This window comes from Melozone crissalis, unplaced genomic scaffold (assembly GCF_028551555.1).
Source record: "Melozone crissalis strain CALT ecotype California unplaced genomic scaffold, PUWL_Pcris_2 ptg000002l_1, whole genome shotgun sequence".
Lineage (NCBI taxonomy): Eukaryota > Metazoa > Chordata > Aves > Passeriformes > Passerellidae > Melozone > Melozone crissalis.
In genome coordinates this window covers 27,553,250-27,572,490 of record NW_026535780.1, presented here as the reverse complement: position 1 = coordinate 27,572,490, position 19,241 = coordinate 27,553,250, and positions in this window count along the sequence as shown.

Sequence of the window (19,241 nt, the reverse complement as noted above, 5' to 3'; positions counted from 1 at the left end):
TTAAATTTGGTCCAGTAACTAGATCTTATTCCTTCATTTTCAACAGAGTGACTGAACCTGCCTCCTTGTTCCTGTTTCTGCAAACAATGAAGCAGTTAACTCCACGTATAAACAGTGAATAAAATACATGAAAAAGCTTATATATAGTAGCTTGGAGGATTCTTCCATACAGTTCTAGAACACCTGTTTTTTTTATTCTCAATAAAAATATTTTTGATATAAATTTATTTATTCTCAAGCTCCACAGATACATTAATAAGCAGATCTTTGTGTGGCACAGTACAGCATATATTTAGGTGACAGCAGCAGTACATTTTAAGTGATTTCTATTTTTTTAAGTCAATTTAGTTACAGAAACACATTAATACATAGGTAGCATCAAGTTAGATTGGAAGATATAGATTGCCTAATGGTTGCATTTTTTGCTATTGTGAAGTAAATTGATTAAAAAGAGAAAATTAAAAATAACATGAAGCTAGAGAAAAAGTGAAATTAAATATTTCATTAAAATAGGAAATTTGATGTTTGGAATGGCTCCTGGCTATCAATTCAAAATACAATCCATATGGAACAGGGGACTCTTAGAATTTAGAAGATTATAAATCTTCACTAGTGATTTCATGTCAAATTTTCATCAACCCTGTCCCTGAAGATTGCTAAATTCTTCTTATGAAAGGAAGAGACTTAATCCACAAGTATTCACAGAGCATTTATACTAGCATGTAGTATTGACTAGTGAGTTTTAGAATTTGTGTACACCCCTCTCAGAATGGAATATAAATCTCTGTTATTAGCAGAGGCAGCTTTCATGTATTTAAATGCCTGGAGTTCCTCACAGATAAACTTTTAATGATTATTTGGCAAGCAGCAGCCACCACATTTAGTGAGATGGCTCAGTGATATGGGTAATTCAGCACTTATTCAATGAAAGGGGGAAAATAAAACTCCTCAGCCTAATGGGTAATGAATGTGTCTGACTTCAGTGGCTACAAGGGGTGGATGGTGAATCATCTTCCTGCAAGACTGAATATAGCTTTTTCCCCCAATACTTTCTGACATCTTTCATACAAGAGAATACATAAATCTGTCTTCTTTTTTTCATGGAGCTTGGCTTTAACAGCATCAAGCAAGTTATGCTGAACAAATCAGTCTTACTTGATGGCTGTTGTTAGAGTTTATTATTCTTTCAGTTCATCATGCAAGCTATTAATTGTTGCAATTCTAAGAGCACAGCTTTGTCTATATTCCCTTAAGCAGTTATTTTGCATTGCTTTAAGGATGTGATTGATTACAAAACACATAACACATTAGGCCCTTGATCCTACCTTGGAAGATAGAGTGTTTTCCTATCTTTCCTTATTTCAGATTGGAGGTACATAACTTCTAACAGCTTCACAATTCCTTCAATGTACACAGAGCTAATTTCTTCTGTTGCTGACTGCTAGTTTTGCTTTCTGAGCCCAGATGAGTTGATCTATCCCACAGCAGAATACAGTCTGTTCACTTATACCAAGCAATTTTGTATCAAAACCATACCTTTGAGTTCTGACAATTTTTTTAGGATTTGTCATGCAGTTCATGTTCATTCCATCAATTCTATCCATTCTATCTTGCTCCATGCTCTCTCCCAATCTTCCCCTCTCACTGTGTTGAGAAGATTCCTTTTTCAATTTCTTTCTCTGTACTTCCAGCACTCTCCAACACAGCTCTTAGTGGTGTGTGTCTGTGGTTGATTTTGCTGTTGGGTAGCGTGACTGGCACTGTGCTGCTGGTCTCTGGACAGGACTGCATGTAGACTGGTCACACATCCAGTGACAGCATTTATAAAGTGTTTTCTTCTACAATAATGTAAAACTCAGTGTAATTGTTTCAGTCTCACTGCTTGGCCCAGACAGTTGCATAATTGGCATTATTACTTATTAATCTTATTTATCTGGAATAGTCTTTTTAGTCTAATGAATTGTAGCCCCCGATGAGGTCCCACAGGACAGCATAGGGTTTTAAAAGCAAAGGGAATCAGGTCTTATTTTTCCCTCCCACAGCACTTCTGTTTTTCAGTGCCAAATACTGTCAACCTGCTAAAAATAAGCATATATATATTACATTTATTCATCTGCTCATCTTGATTATCTCAAAAGACGTGTCAGTCTCAAGCTCAGAGCTGGAATCTCACCTGCTGACAAGCTGATGTGGAAGTCATCTGAGTTAAGAAGAGAGCAGATAAGGTCTTGATGTATCACCCCAGTAAAGGCCTGGGGTAGGAGCTCATGGGAGCCATCTAAGCTGCAGGATCTAACTGGCCATGTGAGCCTTTATTACCAATTTAAATCCCTTCAATGCCAGTCCTAGATGCAATCTGTAGGTGAGACATCACTTGACTTTGAAAGTGTTCCTGAAGGACACAGCTCTCACTAAAGTGCAGTCTAATAGCTCTGCTTTGGGACTCTAAGAAAAAGGGGTTGTCAACTTGGTGAGAAATTGCTTATAGACAGAGAATTTTTCTTAAAGAAAATTGATATTTATTGATCATTCCTTTTACAGGAAGAAAAATGCTCTCTGTAGTCTTCACAAAAGGCCCTTTAACATAGGACCAGGTGAAGTAGCTTTGTTCCTCTCTGAACAGCTGAATTTATCTTTTTTCTTGTTTATCTAAAACCAGTTTTTCTCCATGTGGTTTCATTTTCAGGGTCAGGACTTAACAGGAATCTGTGGCTGAGATTTACTGTGCTTCTAGGTTCCACTTCAGAAATAAATTATATGATTGTGATTGCACAATGAATTGGTCAGTTAATAAGCTCTTTAGCAGTTACTAAAAATATAAAGATGAAAACCTTGCAGAACTTAATAAAGGACATTAAAAGACCTGAATTAAAGGAAAGATTGTTTTCTTTATCATTAAAATTTCAAAACCCAGCTTGATTTTTCATGGCAGATCTGAGTGTTTAGGGAATGACAAAAATTGTTTATACCACTGTTTGTCTTTCTAGCTAAGGAAAAACTAAATATCATAAAGGGTAATATAAATTAGAAATAGCCCAGAAATAACATCAAGATTTTGTTAATTTGGGACTGAGTATGAAACAAATAGGAACAGAGTATTCAGTCCTTGTTCTCCTTCACAAATCTGCATTCAGAATCACTCATGAACAAAAGCTTTTCAACCAAAAGCTTATTATCACCAACTATATAGACTAAAACCCTTGACCAAATGGAATTTTAGATTTAGAAGGCTGGAGTTATGTGGAGATTCGATCTTACATTAGGAAGATCTTGCTGGTAATCTCCTAAACATCTCAAAGTCCAGGCTGAGATTGTAATAAGGCATTGTATGTGTTGTGCTGGTGCTGAGTCAGCCCCACTCCGTGGAGATTACAAACCTATAATCACCTGCAGAAAGTTAATCCAGCACTGCTCAAGGCTATAGGAGTCTAGTTTCTTTCTCATCGCTGTAAAATACTGATCTGGGAAGGTCTGTTTTGGTCTTAGTCCTTGGCAATGCAGCTGTGCATTTTAGCTACCTCCTTGAAAATGCAGACCAAAGCATTTTATACACTAATATTAGCTGTGATGAGATCATTGGACATATTGCTGGTGGTTTTATAATTTTTGCATAATCTGCTGATTTATATTATGAGAAATGATTGTTTGGAGTGTTGGAATTTGGAGAGTGAAGCTTTTTTATTTTCTGTCCTCCTTCTGCTACCCAGGACATGATTGGTTTCTCTTTGATTCTTTCTTGGCACTCACACTCATATTACTCCTCTTCCCTTAATGTTGATACATGCTTTTTGTTTCTTTTTGACCTTCAGAAAAACTCTTTTAAGATGATTGTGCTTAAGGCAAACCAAGCGTGAGGATGTGTCCTGAATGAATGCTGCCCAAGGGAGTGGGGAGGGTGGAGGGACAAGGCAGCCTAGTGGAAACATTCAGTGTATTTCTTGATTAACTTTTCACAAATTGTTTTCAAAATTGTGCTAAAGAAGAACAAATACTTTGGGCAGAGAGCAATACTTCATTAATTTTCCTCTTTTTAATTTTCCCTTGAATTACCTCCATGGGTTATTTCTTCAATTGTGTTTATGCAACATTTTCTCCTCGAAATCTTGGAGATAATTTCTTTACATAAAGAACAGAATGAATTCAAAGTGTATTTTTAGACACATTTGGTCATATAGCCAGACATGCCTGCAGCAAGATAACATTGGTGCTGGCAAAAAACAGGTAGTTAAACATAGGTGGTAAATATCTACAGTCATTGCTTGAAAGCTATCAATTATTTTTGTTCTCAAGCTTAACCATTAAACTGAATATTTACCCTGCAAACTGAGAAATGGCAGCCAATCTAAGCAAGTCATTTGCTTTTCAGTATTAATTTTGCTTCTTGTGCCAGGCTCTGTAAATGTTTCCTCATGTATCATTGTGATGGTGCCATACATTTGAAATGTCAAATTATGCAGTGTCCGGTGTCATAAGAATAAAATCAGCAGCAGGGAGAGACAAAAAATACCATGCAGAGAATAAATACTTGTTTTCAGTATCTGCTTTCCCTGGTGTTGCAGTGCTAGGGACAGAGTAATCTAAGGGTTGTTTGGATGTATACAAAATATGTCCTTTGAGTATTTTAGCCACCCCTTGAGGAAGCTTTTTCTTGTACTGAAAACAAATGATTTGTGTAGTTCAGCTGCAGTATTTCAATCTTTCCCTATGCTCTTGCATCCAGAGTCAGCATACCAGAAAGGGCAGAAAAATGCTATTCTTTTTAGTGCTTATTTTCCAATTATTGCTAATTCACTAGCCTTTTGTGAGAGAATATAGTGCTAAAGCAGAGTAAGAGGCAAACTTTCAGATGACTGCATTTTACATGCAGCACTTTATTCTGCTCTCCTGCCACCCCATTTACCATCAGATTTATACCACACTAGCACAGCAACTGAAGATTAAACAGGGATTAACCTTTTTGGTTATCCACAATTTCTCACACTATTTGTAGAATTAATATAATTTACCAGTGTGTTATTATTGTGCTGGTGGAGTAATACTTCTAATACTTCTATGGAGGTTAGAGAAGTCAGGGCTCTGTAACAATCTATTTACAATAATAAGAAAAAAGTGATCACATTATTATTCTCAAGCAGCTTCACAGGAGGAGGGCCATGTTATGGCCATGTTTTGCCATTCAGACTGTGTATTTCTACCCAAAGTAAGAGATCCTGTGCTATCTGTCCTTGGAGCCAAGCAATGCCAACTTGCTTCCACCACCCCTGACCCGTTTTCATGCCTCTTCTCACTCCATCAGAAGATCTAAGGATGTACAGAACTATTTCTGTTGGTATTTTTCCTTATGGTTTAAACATTTCAGGCTGGTGGATATGCTGAAATCCAAATTTATTGTCCTTGGGCTTGATTGATTTGCTCATGCTTGAACCTCCAGTGGTGTCTGAGCTATCGAGAATATCCAGCAGCCTCTAGAAGGAAATGGGTCTCACAGAAGTGTTGTGAAATACATACCAGCTCCTCAGGGATTTGTCAGACACTCTGGTGTGTCTCAAGGCATTCAAGTATGCATCACCACACCAGACCCTAAATAATCAGTTTGCAAATTGGATATGTATCTTCCATTTTTAACTATCCAGTTCTGCAGGAAAGCAGGGAAGAGGCTGTGATGCTCCTGAAGGGAAAGCCATTGCCTGGCAAGGTGTTTGAATGCTCCACACTATTGGTCAGGTCCAGGAAACAAACACACAGGAAATTTTAGGCATCTCAACCAACTGCTTGTGTGAGTGCAGGGATGAAGTGGATCTGTCATTGTGGTGCTTCTATAACCTTATACATCTTATCCATCCTTGTAGGTAAGCTCAGGCAGTGTGGGCTGCATGAGTTGAGGTGATGTGAATTGAGAACTGCTGAACGGCACAGCTCAGGGCATGGTGGTCAGTGCTGTAGAGTCCATTGGGACCTGTAGCTAGTGATGTTCTCCAGGGATCAGGACTGGATCCAGTTATGTTCAGCCTGGAGGAAGGGACAGAGTGTACCTCAGAAAGTTCACTGATGCTACAAAACTGGGAGAGTGGCTGATAGCCAGAGTGCTGTGCTGGCATTCAGTGAGACCTGGACAGGCTGGAGAGTTGGGTGGAGTGCAACATAGTGGAGTTCAACAAAAGCAAATGAAGGATTCTTCCTGTACCTGGGGAGGAATAACCCCGTGCACCAGTACAGGATGGGGCTGACAGGCAGGAAAGCAGCTCTGCGGGGAAGACCTGGGGGTCCTGGTGGACGACAAGCTGTCCACGAGCCAGCAGCGTGTCCTTGTGGCCAAGAAGGCCAGTGGTATCCTGCTGGGGTACATTAGGAAGAGCATTTCCAGCAGGCTGAGGGACGTGATCCTGCCCCTCTGGTGAGGCCTCACCTGGAGTGCTGAGTCTAGTTCTACGCTCCTCAGTTCAAGAGAAAAAAGGAACTAGTAGAGTAGGGCTGGTGGAAGACAACAAAAATAATTAGGTGACTGGAGTGTGTCTCTTATGTGGAAAGGCCGAAGCCTGTTCAGCTTCAAGAAGAGACAACCCAGAGGAGTTCTCACTGATGCATACAAATATCTTCAGGGCAGGTGTCAAGGTGATGGGCCAAGACCCTTCTCAGTGGCGCCCAGTGACAAGACAAGGGACAACAGGCACAAACTGAAACACAGGATGTTTCATCTGAATATGAGGGAAAACTTCTTTTCTTTGAGGATGGCAGAGCACTGGAACAGATTGCCCAGGAGGCTGTGGAATCTCCTTGACTGGAGACATTCACACCCCACTTGGATGTGTGATCCTGTGCAACCTGCTCCAGATGAACCTGCTTTAGCAGGAGGGTTGGTTGGACTTCTCCAGGTCCCTTCCAAGCCCAAATGTTCTGTGATTCTCTTCATATCCAGATAATTTCTAGTATCTTTTCAATATGCTGAAGCCCAATGTCTGAGATTTCCAAATAGCACAAAGCTCTGGATTTCATTATTTAAACATGTGGCACATCTGTTTTCTATAGTGATATGAAACTTAAGGCCTGTAGTGCAGAAGACATCTGTGAGCTGCTGTACACAATTCAGAATGAATACTGATGTGTTAGGTTCCTATTTTTGGTGCCTTGGCTGGCTCCTAGTGTTTCATTATGTGATAAATCTTTTATGTTCTATAAAGTAGTCTATTTCAAGCAATATGATTGTATTACATTGTATATGTCTCGTTCTCTGGATGTTTTTGAGAATTTATAAAAGCACATTATTGTGTTACTCAGGTTTGAAATATACAAATGTAAAAATACTACACTTACTGAACAGTAAATATGTAATTGTTTCATGTATGCTTATCTATTAAAAAAAAAAAAGACAATTGAGCATTTAGTGTTGTTTTTCTTTAATATTTGTTTTGATTCCAGGTTGGTTGTTCTGTCAGTGTTAAAAATGATGAGTCAAACTGGAAGTTGTGGAAATATCTTTGGCTTCATGAAATGTGAAAAAGAAATAATGTGCATGTGTTATCCTTCTGTATTCATATTCATACATTTGTATGTGTCATATTATAGTTGCAATATGGTCATGGCTTTTTAATCTGTCCATGCCTAAAGAGATATTGATGAGAGAGAATCAAGAGAAATCTGGAATATCACTGCATCTCCTGAATTGACACTGTAAGAAGTCCAAGTGGAAGGAGTCCAAATACTGCTGCATTTTTTCTTTAAAATCTCTGAACACAAGGATTTCTTAATTTTCTCAGCTGCTTCAGCACTTAACTCTCCTTATAAACAGATTTTTCCTATGCCTTACAGAAATCTTCTTCTTTGCCAATATTGCTGCTTTCTTGTATGGGTGATACACAGAAAACAATTAATCACTGATGTGTTTATGACAGTATTTTCCATAATCTCATTATCCCTCTCCTCTGTTTGAAACGAAGTCAATCCTATTGCTCTATACTCTCTCCTCACATACACTCTTCATCAGTCTTGTCGATTTCTGCTGAACCTAATTTCCTGAATTATCACCTCTATGTCTGATGGACCTCATCCACATGTCCCAGATTTGCATTTGCCATTTTGTGTCAGCATTGTACAAGTGCTCCAGTGCAGTTTATAGCATCGCAGTCCACTTCTGCTAGAGGGTTTGGGTTTTTTCAAATTGATGATGATGGTGAATGTGAGGTACCTCAAGAGGGGTCAAGAACAGGACCCAACCCTGTGAGGTGTTCTGTAAACAAAGCACATCAGACAGCTCTGCCTCCAGGCAGACCCCCTTGCCTTCTTGCACACTCCAGTGCCGCTCTTCCTGGGAAAGTGGGGCATTTCTGTGCTGAACACTGCTTGTTGTAGCTCAGCTGACACTCTGTCTTTTATCTACTACTTGAAGTTTGTTTGAACAGATTGATTGCATAAAAATTCCTTCTGTTTCCAGTAGTTAGTAACAGTTAGCTGAAAGGACCAGGTCTCTGGAGAATGTGTGCAGATGGTTTTTCTTTGTAGCACAGACACTGCTGCTGTTTTTATTCCAGCATGAAAGAAGCACCTTTCAAAGTATGTCTGGCATCAAAATGTTGGAATTTCTTTCTGCGGCATTCATTTGTGCCCTTGACACTTATAAAGCCTCAACTAGGAAAAATCTCACACAGTCATTATATCCAAACTGTGGATATATCAGGATAGTGATATGGACTGGTGAAAGCTTTACCTTGGTGATCAGGATGGCCAAGAATCCACATGGCATAGCATATAGTATGCATTTTTGCATTTCTTGATTCTCCTTCCTCTGTCTTAAAGAAGCACTGAAAAGATATCCGGTGTCTTCATCTGGCATGCAGCTGGTTGGCAGAGTTAGTTAAATCACCCTGGGGAATTACACTCTTCGAAAGCCAACTAATACAGTATTTCCTCTAAATCCTGCATTTCCTGTATCCATCTTTAATTAAAAATATCTCTTCTTCCTCTCTCCCCTGTCACAGACATTAAACGAAAGGGAGAATGTTAATTTCTAAAGCGGTTTATGTGCCTGGCACTGCCAACATCACAGACAGGGAGATTGATTGAATGTGAACATTTACCTTGTGTGGCTTGTTCTGCTGGGAGGTAACTGTCCTGCCTCTGCTCAGCAGTGCAGGTACAGTTTCATCACAGAATCATGAGGATTGGAAGGGACTTTGAAGATTTTCTAGTCCCAACCTGCCCTACCAAGGGTAGGGACACTTGGCACTAGATCAGGTTGCTCAAGGCCCCAACCAACGTGGCTTCAAACACTTCCAGAGCTGGGGCATCCACAACTTCCCTGGGGAGCTTGTTTCCAGCATCTCACTACCCTCACAATAAAGAAATTCCTCCCAATATCTAGCCTAGATTTTTACTTTTTCAGTTTGTACCCATTACTCCTTGTTTTATCACTACAGTTCCTGACAAAAAATCCCTCTCCAGCTTCTCTGTAGGCCCTTTTCAGATACTGGAAATTTGCTGTGTGGTCTCCACAACCTACGTGGTCTCCACACAACCTTCCCCTCTCCAGGCTGAACAGTCTGAACTTTCTCAGCCTTTTTCTATAGGTGAGGTGCTCCAGCCCTCTCACCAACTTCGTGGCCCACCTCTGGACTTGCTCCAGCAGTTCTATGTCTTTCTTATGTTGGAGGCATAAGAACTGCACCAGCACTGTGCACAGCACTCCAGCTGGGATCCAGAAGGGCAGGGCAGAGGAACAGAGTCCCCTCTCTGGACCGGCTGGCCACGGTGCTGTGGGTGCAGCCCAGGACCCCGTTGGCTTTCTGGGCTGTGAGCCCGTCTGGCCGCGGGTGGTTCTCCCCAAGCATCGCGCCCGGTCCCTCTCCGCAGGGCTGGCGGCCGCAGGCAGCGCCGTGCCCGTGGCTCCCGGCTGGGCGGGCTCAGAGCAGCCGCGGGTGCGCTCCGGAGGAGGCGGCGGTGGCGGGGCTGTCCCGCAGGGGGCGGTGCGCGCCCGCCACAGCCGCTCCGTCCGTCGGTCCGTCGGTCCGCCCGTCCGCAGCGCCGGCACCGCCGCTGCCCAGCACTGCCGGTGCCGCCTGTGCCGCCGCTCGGCTTGGTCGGAAAGGGGCGTTGGTGGGGGCTCCTGCTTTCCTGCCTTGTGCCGTTCGTCATCTTTTCTGCTTTTGTTTGTCCTAGGCGCAGAATCGTTGGTATAAAGCTGTGAAACACCTATACCAGTCAGACCACAGCTTCTTTCTCTCTAGGTGCACCAGTGGGTTTTTTTCCCTTCTGGTAACCTTCTGCCTGGGTCTGGCTCTTTGCCGCCAGATCAGTCCAGCTACAAACATGAACATTTTCCACATTTTCCAGCCTTGGTACCATAGTATTTGATATTCGGATGTCCCCTTCACCATTGACATGGGGCTTATACTTCCGTTTCAGTGCATTTAGAACATTCTGCAACGCACTTTCTTTGTAAAATATGAGTATCGTCAGCTTTAAACGCCACCAATTTTTTCCTTACAGAAAATTACTTTTCCTAATTAAGCTACTTTTGCAGCTTATAGTGACATTTCCAAAAGAAAAGCCCGAGAAGCTGAAGCAGACCACTCACTGAAATCTAGCAATCGTTGCTATAGACTTCAGTATTCTTCATGTAATTTTATTCTGTTCTTGTTTGATTTGATTAGAAATGTGAAACAGATTGCAATATTTGAAGTACTTGATCTTCTTTAAGCCTTCCTCAGTGCTTAAGGAAATATAGAAAAACCTAGCATTTTTCTAGCCTGTAGTGTTTTCTTCTGGCTTTTTGTCTGTAGATTTTAGAAACCCTGATAAGGCAAGTAGCAGCTGTATGAAACATGGCAATGGATACACATGGCTCTGGTGGTGTGAATTCTCTAAAATGTGACTTGTGCAATGCCATTTCTGTACAAAAATGCAAAGTTCACAAGATTATTATTACCAAAGAGAAAACAAATGAAAATAAGGCAGATTTGCTACTATAAGTGTTGCGATTTGCATGTCTGGATGAAAAGCTGGGAGTTTGACTTAAATTTTGCTGCTATAAGTAAGTAGAAGGTTCAAATGCTTTCTGACATCATTGCTAACATTTCTGATTTAGTGATTTTTATTTTTGATTTATTAATTTTTAATTTTCTCCAAATGTATGGTCCCATTATTGACTTTAAAGTATCTAACACAGGCTGCAATGTAAATTGTATTGAGTTATCTTAAACAGAACTTTACATTATACTATACTTAGGATGGTGAATCCTAGATTTTGAGGCAAAGTACATGGTGTTTGCATAATTTCACGTCTTTCCTTTTATTTATTTGTACAAAGCTTTGTTTGTTGACTTTTACTTTTGCAAAGTCACATATTTTAACTAGTGCCAACTTTGCCACATGTGCATTTGATTTGTGCTTTTTTTCCAAGATCATATGAGGTGATTAATGAATTGACTAAACTATGTATCTCTTTTTCATGTTTGCTTTTAAAGTAGTGGAAAGAAGTTCACATTAATCATCAGTAGTCTATAAAGAATTTAACCAAGTAACACTTCATCCTGCAGTGTGTTTTTATCACCTGTATCAAAATGTATTTATGGTGTCCTTCTCAAATGTGTGTTCTTCTGCTCTCTCACTACAACTTATTAATCTGACAAATATGATGAACGTTCTTGGCAGCATTGAGGAAGGGCATTCAGCAAGGTTCACTCAATCTCCCTGATTTTAAAACAGCAAAGTTCCACAGGAGAACTGCATCTTTGGTGATTTATTATACTGTAGCACTGATTCTGTGACCCATTTCTGCTCTTGTGATCTGTCTTGGGATCCCAGGCATTGCAGGGCACGCCTCCTTGCAGTTTTGCCATTGGAAAAAGAGGGGTGTAAAGATGAGCAACTTAGTTCAACCCTGAGTTTCACTGGTCTGTGCCCTGGGGCACGGCTCTGGACGAGGAGGTTACTGCATTTCAAGGAGTGAAGCATTTCTCATCCTTGAGTGGCACCCAAGCATCCAAAAATGTTGTGGGAAGGCAGAAAAGAGATGGGAAATTCAGGAGATGCATTTGATTCAGTGCTCTGGCAAAAGCCAGAAACAACACAATGTGGCACCAAACTGATGGCATCTAGCCATTCTGGTAATCTCAGAGATGGTGGTAAGGCAAAGAAGACTGCTTTTTCTTCTTTGCATCATTGGAGTGCATCCTTTAGATTGCAATAGCCTCAAATAGCAATTTCGGCATAATTTCCCCCATTATTTTATTATTATAATTGTATTGTTGTAATTTTAATTTTAATTTTAATTCTAATTTTTATTTTAATTTCTGTGCCAGATTTCTTTGAAATTTTGTCTGTATTTCTCATTCCCCCTGCTGAATTAAGCTATGTTTGAAACTCTTCTAGTGGAGTATTTCTGCCATCTGCTCTCTGTAGCAATTATTCAAATTATTTGCAACCCTCTGTTCCAGCGGGGGTGAATCCAGCACAGATTTCCTGACAGACATATTTTTGCCCTGCAATATGCCCCAGCTGGTACAGATCTGTATTTCTGTGGGGTTGGGTGGGGGTGGAGGGTTATGCTTACAATTCACAGGAAATCATCATCTCTTAGATTCTACAGAATGAATAAAGAGGAAGAGTGTCTTTGAAGGTTCCCCTTCCTTTACAATCTCAGCCTGTACTAGAATCCTACAGATCCTGAATACTCTAAATTGTTCACAGCACTGAACAAAGCTCATCACATGCCTATACTGGCTATTCCTTCTGTGACTGTGAATACAGGCCCCTTTTTGTTTTGCTGTGATTAAGGTGCTGCAGTAGTCTGCCCTGCCTCTGGTGATATTCACCTGATATAACAAGAAGAATGATTTTCCTACTTCTTGCCTTGTGCCACTTTTTCTTAGTAAATCAGGGGTTTTGAAATGCAAACCCAAGGTATTCAAAGTATCAATAGATCTGTATAAACACTTCACAGTTTAATTTTTTGGGAAAAATTAAAGGAAAGTCAGGAAGAGTGCATAATGTGCATATTGTTGTGAAAGGAGGACCCTTAAATTGCATTAGAAAGTGCCATAATAGTATAAAAAGATAACTAAACACCCTCCATGCTGATGGGCATACATGTCAGCTGAGAGATATAGGCAGTTCTGGTCTATTTGTGGTCTCCTCAATTAAGGAGCCTTTAAGAAGAGTATTGAAGTAACTTCACAGCCAGCAGAAGTCTTTTCAGCTTTCAGCAAGTGTTTCTTCATTTTATAGACAGACATAATTTCAAAACAACATGAGAGCACTATGCAGTCTGCACTCTGCCCCAAGTTTCCAAAGCTGTGTGGGCAATGGGGGCAACTAACACAATGTCCAGGCCCCAGAGATGGACAAAATTATGAAGGATTTTAAATACAGAAATACACTTTATACCACATACTATGAGAAGGGCTGTGGGTCACCACTCTTGCTCTTCCTTTTCGTTTGGCTGGTATTTGTTATAGGTTTATAGCAAATTTTTTTTACTATTACTACGAGTCTGGGTTTGTTTATCTTAAAGAATTTTGACCTCTTTGCACGTTGTGCAATGCTCTATGTGTAAGCAAGAAAAATCTGTCATAAGTGCCAGGAGAGCACAAGTGACACTGCTGCTGCTTTGATAGACACGCCAGCTGCCCAGAAGTTTTATTTCTCTCACTGGGCTGATAACCTCCAATCCTGCATATTGCCTCACTTTTGTGGAACCCAATTGTTTTTTGGACATTTGGACTGCTGTAGAGTTAAAATCTTTTTAGGTGGCATCATCCAAGAGTTATAAGATGAAGAGAGGTGGGGATTGGTCTCATATAAGGGTCTTAATCCCCAGAACAGAAAGCTGGCCTGAAGATCTGTGGAAGCAGGATAAAAAGCTTGTGCTTTTTAGTAGAAGGTCAACTTTGGCAAAGGTGTTACATGGATGAGTCCAAAAACTGGTAAGTCACATTTGTGTGATATACCCTTTGCAAATCTCCTGCTGGACAGACCACATGCTACCTTGTCTTAGACTGCAAATGCAAGATGTGGTCAGGGGTGTGAATTCTATAGAGGTGGGGCAATTTCTTCTGTTAATTGGGCCACCTGTTAAAACCAGGTGGGGTGTTTTCTTTTTCTCTTCCACAACCAATCCTCGCTCTGAAAAATGGGCCATATCTTCTGTTAATGGGCCACTGAGTCTCACTGCATGACTGATAAAATGATGCCATCCCATTGGGAGGTGCTCCACCCAGGGGGAGGAGCCAAGCATTCCCACCTGGATATAATCTGAGATTGGAACACTACAGGCAGCCTTTTCCCACTTGATTCCCAGAAGAACATACTTCTTTTCTCTGCCGGATTCCCAGAGGAAGGCCTGGCCCATCTACACCACCACTTGACCTTCAGAGGAGAACTGCACCCTTCTACAGGATCACTGCTCCAACAGAACCACATTGTCACTGCAGGAGGGCTGCAGCCACCATTTAATGGGACTGCTACCAACACACTGACCCACAGGACGTCAGGTCATATTCTGACTCTGTCAGTGTTTTGTATTACTGCATTTTTATTTTTCTTAATAAATAACTGTTATTCCTAATCCCATATCTTTGGCTGACAGCCCCCTTAATTTCAAAATTACAATAATTAGGATGGAGGGGGTTTACATTTTTCCTTTAAAGAGAGGCTCCTGCCTTCCTGAGCAGATACCTCTCTTTTCAAACCAAGGCATACCTGGAGAAGGTGTTTGTGTTCTGGTTCCATCTTCAAATGGGCTAGAGGCTAAGCTGGGCCTAAGGCTTCCAGTTACTGCCCATCATGAGGCCACTAACAAATTTAGCAGGTTCTAATATGATTCTAAAAGTAATAAAAAGTGATTCAACCAAGAGAAAAATGAAGGAGAGATATGAAGTTGAAGCTCAGCATAATTGGAACAGCATCTATGGGTTGTCTAAATATTTAGATTAGGTGATCTAATGGTAAATTTTATGAATCTTTGCATAAAATACTTCCTTAAGATTATTGCTAAATGAAATTGTCTTCAGTCACATAATGAAATGGAAAAGTTTCTACTTTAAAAAGTCTCCACTTGAGAATATTGATAAAAATCATTGTCTTTGAAGTCCTTACAAAAACATTTAAAACAAGGTTATTTCCCACTGGAATTTTAGTGGAGCACTAAACTCGTATGTGTAAATGCAGTTTGTCTCAGGGCTCAGTTCCAACTAGAGGGAATTTTCTTATCACACAAAATTTTCTGAGTTTATCTTAGAATATTTTCCACATCACGTCAGGGTGAGTCAGAGGCTTTTCAAGGTGGTGGAGGGGGAAAATTTTTCTGCAGTTTAATAAAACAGCTTGTTGATCAGGAGAGCTATGTGAGAGCATCAGAGTATCAGGAGAGCTATGTAAGATTACATGATTTGTAATAGCAGTTAATTCTGGATTTCAGATAGCCCAAAGGAGTCTTTGGTTATTTGTGGTTGAAATGTTCACTGTCTTCTTATTTTTAGCAAAAATGTAGTACAGAAGCAGAGAAGCCTTTTTTTCCTATAGCTACTATATTCTCACCTAAATCTTTTCTTTGGTCTGACAACACATATACATCCCTACCATTTTTTCTTATATGTATATTTACAGCATATTTTTTCTCTTTCAATTTGTCCCGTTTCTTGCACCTCCTCCCTTGAACTTTCCAGGTGTCTCCTTTCATGATCTGAAAGTGCTGCAGAATAAAGATGAGCCAATAGTCCAGTCCCAGGCAGTCTTTTGTTCAGGTAATTGCTCGGAACCAAGCAGCTCTTAAGTGCCCTGACTTCCCTGACTGAGATTGACTGATGGAAAGATTAAGTAAGGCAGAGATTTATAGCCAGCCTAGTCAGAAGAAAGCAAAAATGTAGACTCATTTAAATAAGATGGTTTTGGTGTGGGGTTTTTTTTTTTTTTTTCCCTCCTCACTCCCCCACTGTATTGAGGATGCATCCTGAATGTTATCCCAGGTCATATAGATCAGTGCCAAACTCCTTTGGCTGGAGAAGTGAGACTCTTCAAGCCACTCCTGAGTGGTGCTGGAGCGCTCCCACAGCAGATGTAACACCATGCTGGCGAGCTAACTTAAAGAAGAATTTACCAAGTCTCTCAGAAAATGTAAAGTAATTCTTACAATAAAGCCAGTAATTTAGATTTCTACCTGATTTATTTGCCTTGCTTTCTCACTTGCTAAAGATATTTTCTAGTATATATTGAATGACACAATCCATTTAAAACAAATGAAATTGGCCTTGAAACCTTTGTCCCCATTTTATCAGTATGACCACAGCAGATTCTGGATAATTAATAGTAACATTTTGCGAAAAAAAGCCCAAGCCCCACCATAACCTCATCTATATGTGGAAACACTCATTCTAATCCTTGCTAAAAATTATTTAATCATTAATATTTACATTTAGCAGTTTATATCTAAGACACATATTAATTAGAAATTACATAAAAATATATTCATAAATGTGAAAAAATGTCCCAGGCCTCAACAGTGAATCTGAGTAAATATATTTGCAATATTGCCAGCAGGTTTGGGTTTTTTTTTAATCTTTTTAATGAAGCTGTGAATAATGGAGAAACAATGCTATGTGGTAACCTCTTTTTTTAAAAGATTAGAATCTATGAAATGACTGACATTTTTACATAGTTTGGAATCACAGTTAGATCATTTAATGCGAATTGCAATATCGTAGTGTTTCCTCCTCATAATCAGTATTACAGCTGTACAGCTCCTGGGTCAAACACAGTTTAGATGACTTCCCCTGGTGCACACCAGCAGCAGAGCTCTTTTCCTCTCATTCTACACATAATCTATATTAATTTATGCTTGGGAGATGGGGCCAAAGTATCCCCCTTTTCTTTCCTTTGGACATTTTGTGTGTGAGCAACAGAGAGAGGAGAACCATGCCTGGAGTTGGTGGCTTCCACGGGGACCTTGGGGGAAGAATCCTGCAAAATTCACCTCATCTGTAATTCATAGTGTGGGATGTACAGGTTGTGCCTTTTCTAACACGGCTCTTCACTGGCTTTGTGTTGACAGTCCAGAGACATTTGGGCTAAACAAGTCAAAGAGAAAAAGTAGTAAATTTCAGTACAAAGCTTTTTATATCTGCGTTATATAGTGTTAATCTTTGGGCTCTAAAGTGAGTAAGATTTTTCCTCATATTTTTAAAACTGTGCATTATAATTTAATCTCTGGTCCTCAGACTACTAATATTGTGAAGGGTATTCCCTTAGTAAGCTGTTTGGTACTGGTCATGGTGTACAGACAAACACAAATATTCTGAATTAAAGATTAAAGAGATAGAAAGATAAGGAATGCAGGAAACATCAAAGTTCTTAGACTGATGTACTTAGATGTTTCTATTATCTGTTTCAAGAGTTATCCAGCATGATTTATAATTTCTGTTAAAAATATCAAAACTGTCTGGATATATCAAGTCAATGAATATCCCTCAATCTTTGTTTTATGTTATTCTAAGAAAAAGAGTTCGTGTTTACCTACGCACTTCACCCTGTAGTTTTTGCTCAAAGCTACAATAAAGAAGAGGAAATCAATCTTTCTTGAATCCCTAATTTCCCATGGAATTAAATGCCTCTTGAGAGAAACCTTTCAGCTTGTGGATTGGGTAATCTCTTCACTTTTCATTCTTCAACTGTGTTAAAAAAAAAAAGCATACAACACTAATCTGCATTCCCTTCTATGACTTTGTCCTCTAAGCCCTATGTAAAACACATCTATTCTGTAAGAGTAATTTGCAGTAAGATTTTTACTTAAAGCAAATGTGGGGTAAGAACCAGCTCTGTCAAGATTCATATCTAGGAAAAAACATATCTAAACTTAAACTTTAGTAATTAGTTCACTGACAACCTACTGTTTAATTGTCACACTTAAATAATATATATATTAAAGTAAAAATAAATATCACTGGCTATATTTAGAAAATATTTTTATCAGATATTCTCTGGCAACAATAGAGTGAATTCCAAGGGCTATATCTAGCATGATGGAATACTACCTTACTCTCTGAACAAACCTGAAATAGAACTAAATGTGAAGTACCTTTAGTTCCAAAACCTGGAGAGTTTAATGTACAAGAACAAATGATACTAATTCTTGTTATATATTTGGTCCAAGATATTAATTATCAAAATTATTTTTAATTGGGATATGAGAATGTTTCTCAGTCTCTGCTTTGACAGCTGAATATTGCAGATGTCTCCATAATAGTTTTCACTACTTCTTAAGACTATATAAAATGTTAAAGGCCACATGGAAAAACTGGAGTTTGAAGGAAAATTTGGGGTCTAAAATACTGATTTGATTCTAGAGGGAAGGGTCAGGCAGGCCCTTGTTTTATGAACATGTTCTCAGTCCTGTCTGTATGTGCAGAAGTCTGGAGAGAAGTTTGAGGGTAGTCCCATGTCTGCTGGAATGTCATTAAATTAATTTTGTGATGAATCTACCCTGCTCTCAGAAAAGGAAAATATCTACCAGACTCAAATAGCTAATGGAATAAAAAAAAAAATGGAAATGGAGGAGTAGGTAGTATTTTTTACTCATGTGATGTGTCCTTTGCAGGAACAAAACAGGATTTATAGTTTTATTGGGCTATTTAAAGCTGAAAGCCTGTTTTTGCAAGCAGACGTGTGTATCTGCATTTGCAGCACGCCACTGGCAAGGTAAATGGGATCAGCAGTAAGCTGAGACTGAAAGCTGCAGCTGGCTGACAGTTGCAATTTTACAAAACTCCTTTTTTCCCCTTCAGAGTCTATGCAGATATGAGTTTCAGCAATACTTGCCTCCAGCCTCTTTTAACTTTCTTTTTAATTAAAAAGCTTAATTGGGAGTAATAAAAATTCCAATTAAGCTTTTTAAATAAAACCCAAAAGCTCAAAGTGGCTGTGGTTGAAGATAACTGCTACTGCAACCCGTGACTAGCACTGCTGTTTGAATAAGGCATTTGTTTCACCATAATTAATGTTGTGCTTTATGATTGAACCTCCACATCTTTCAAAAGATACCTTACTGTATCTTTAAGTCTCACAGAGTTATTGTTTGCATGCGAAATATGGGCATCCTTGTGAGTTTTGCTAAGAGCAGCACAGGGACTCGGCTCTCTGTGGGTTGCTCTGCATGTATTCCCCTCAGCATCATGCTACGTGTCAGATCTGTAAGCAGAAATAGAACCCATAACAAGCCCTGATCAGCCAATTTCCCAGTGAATGCATGTGGTCTTGTG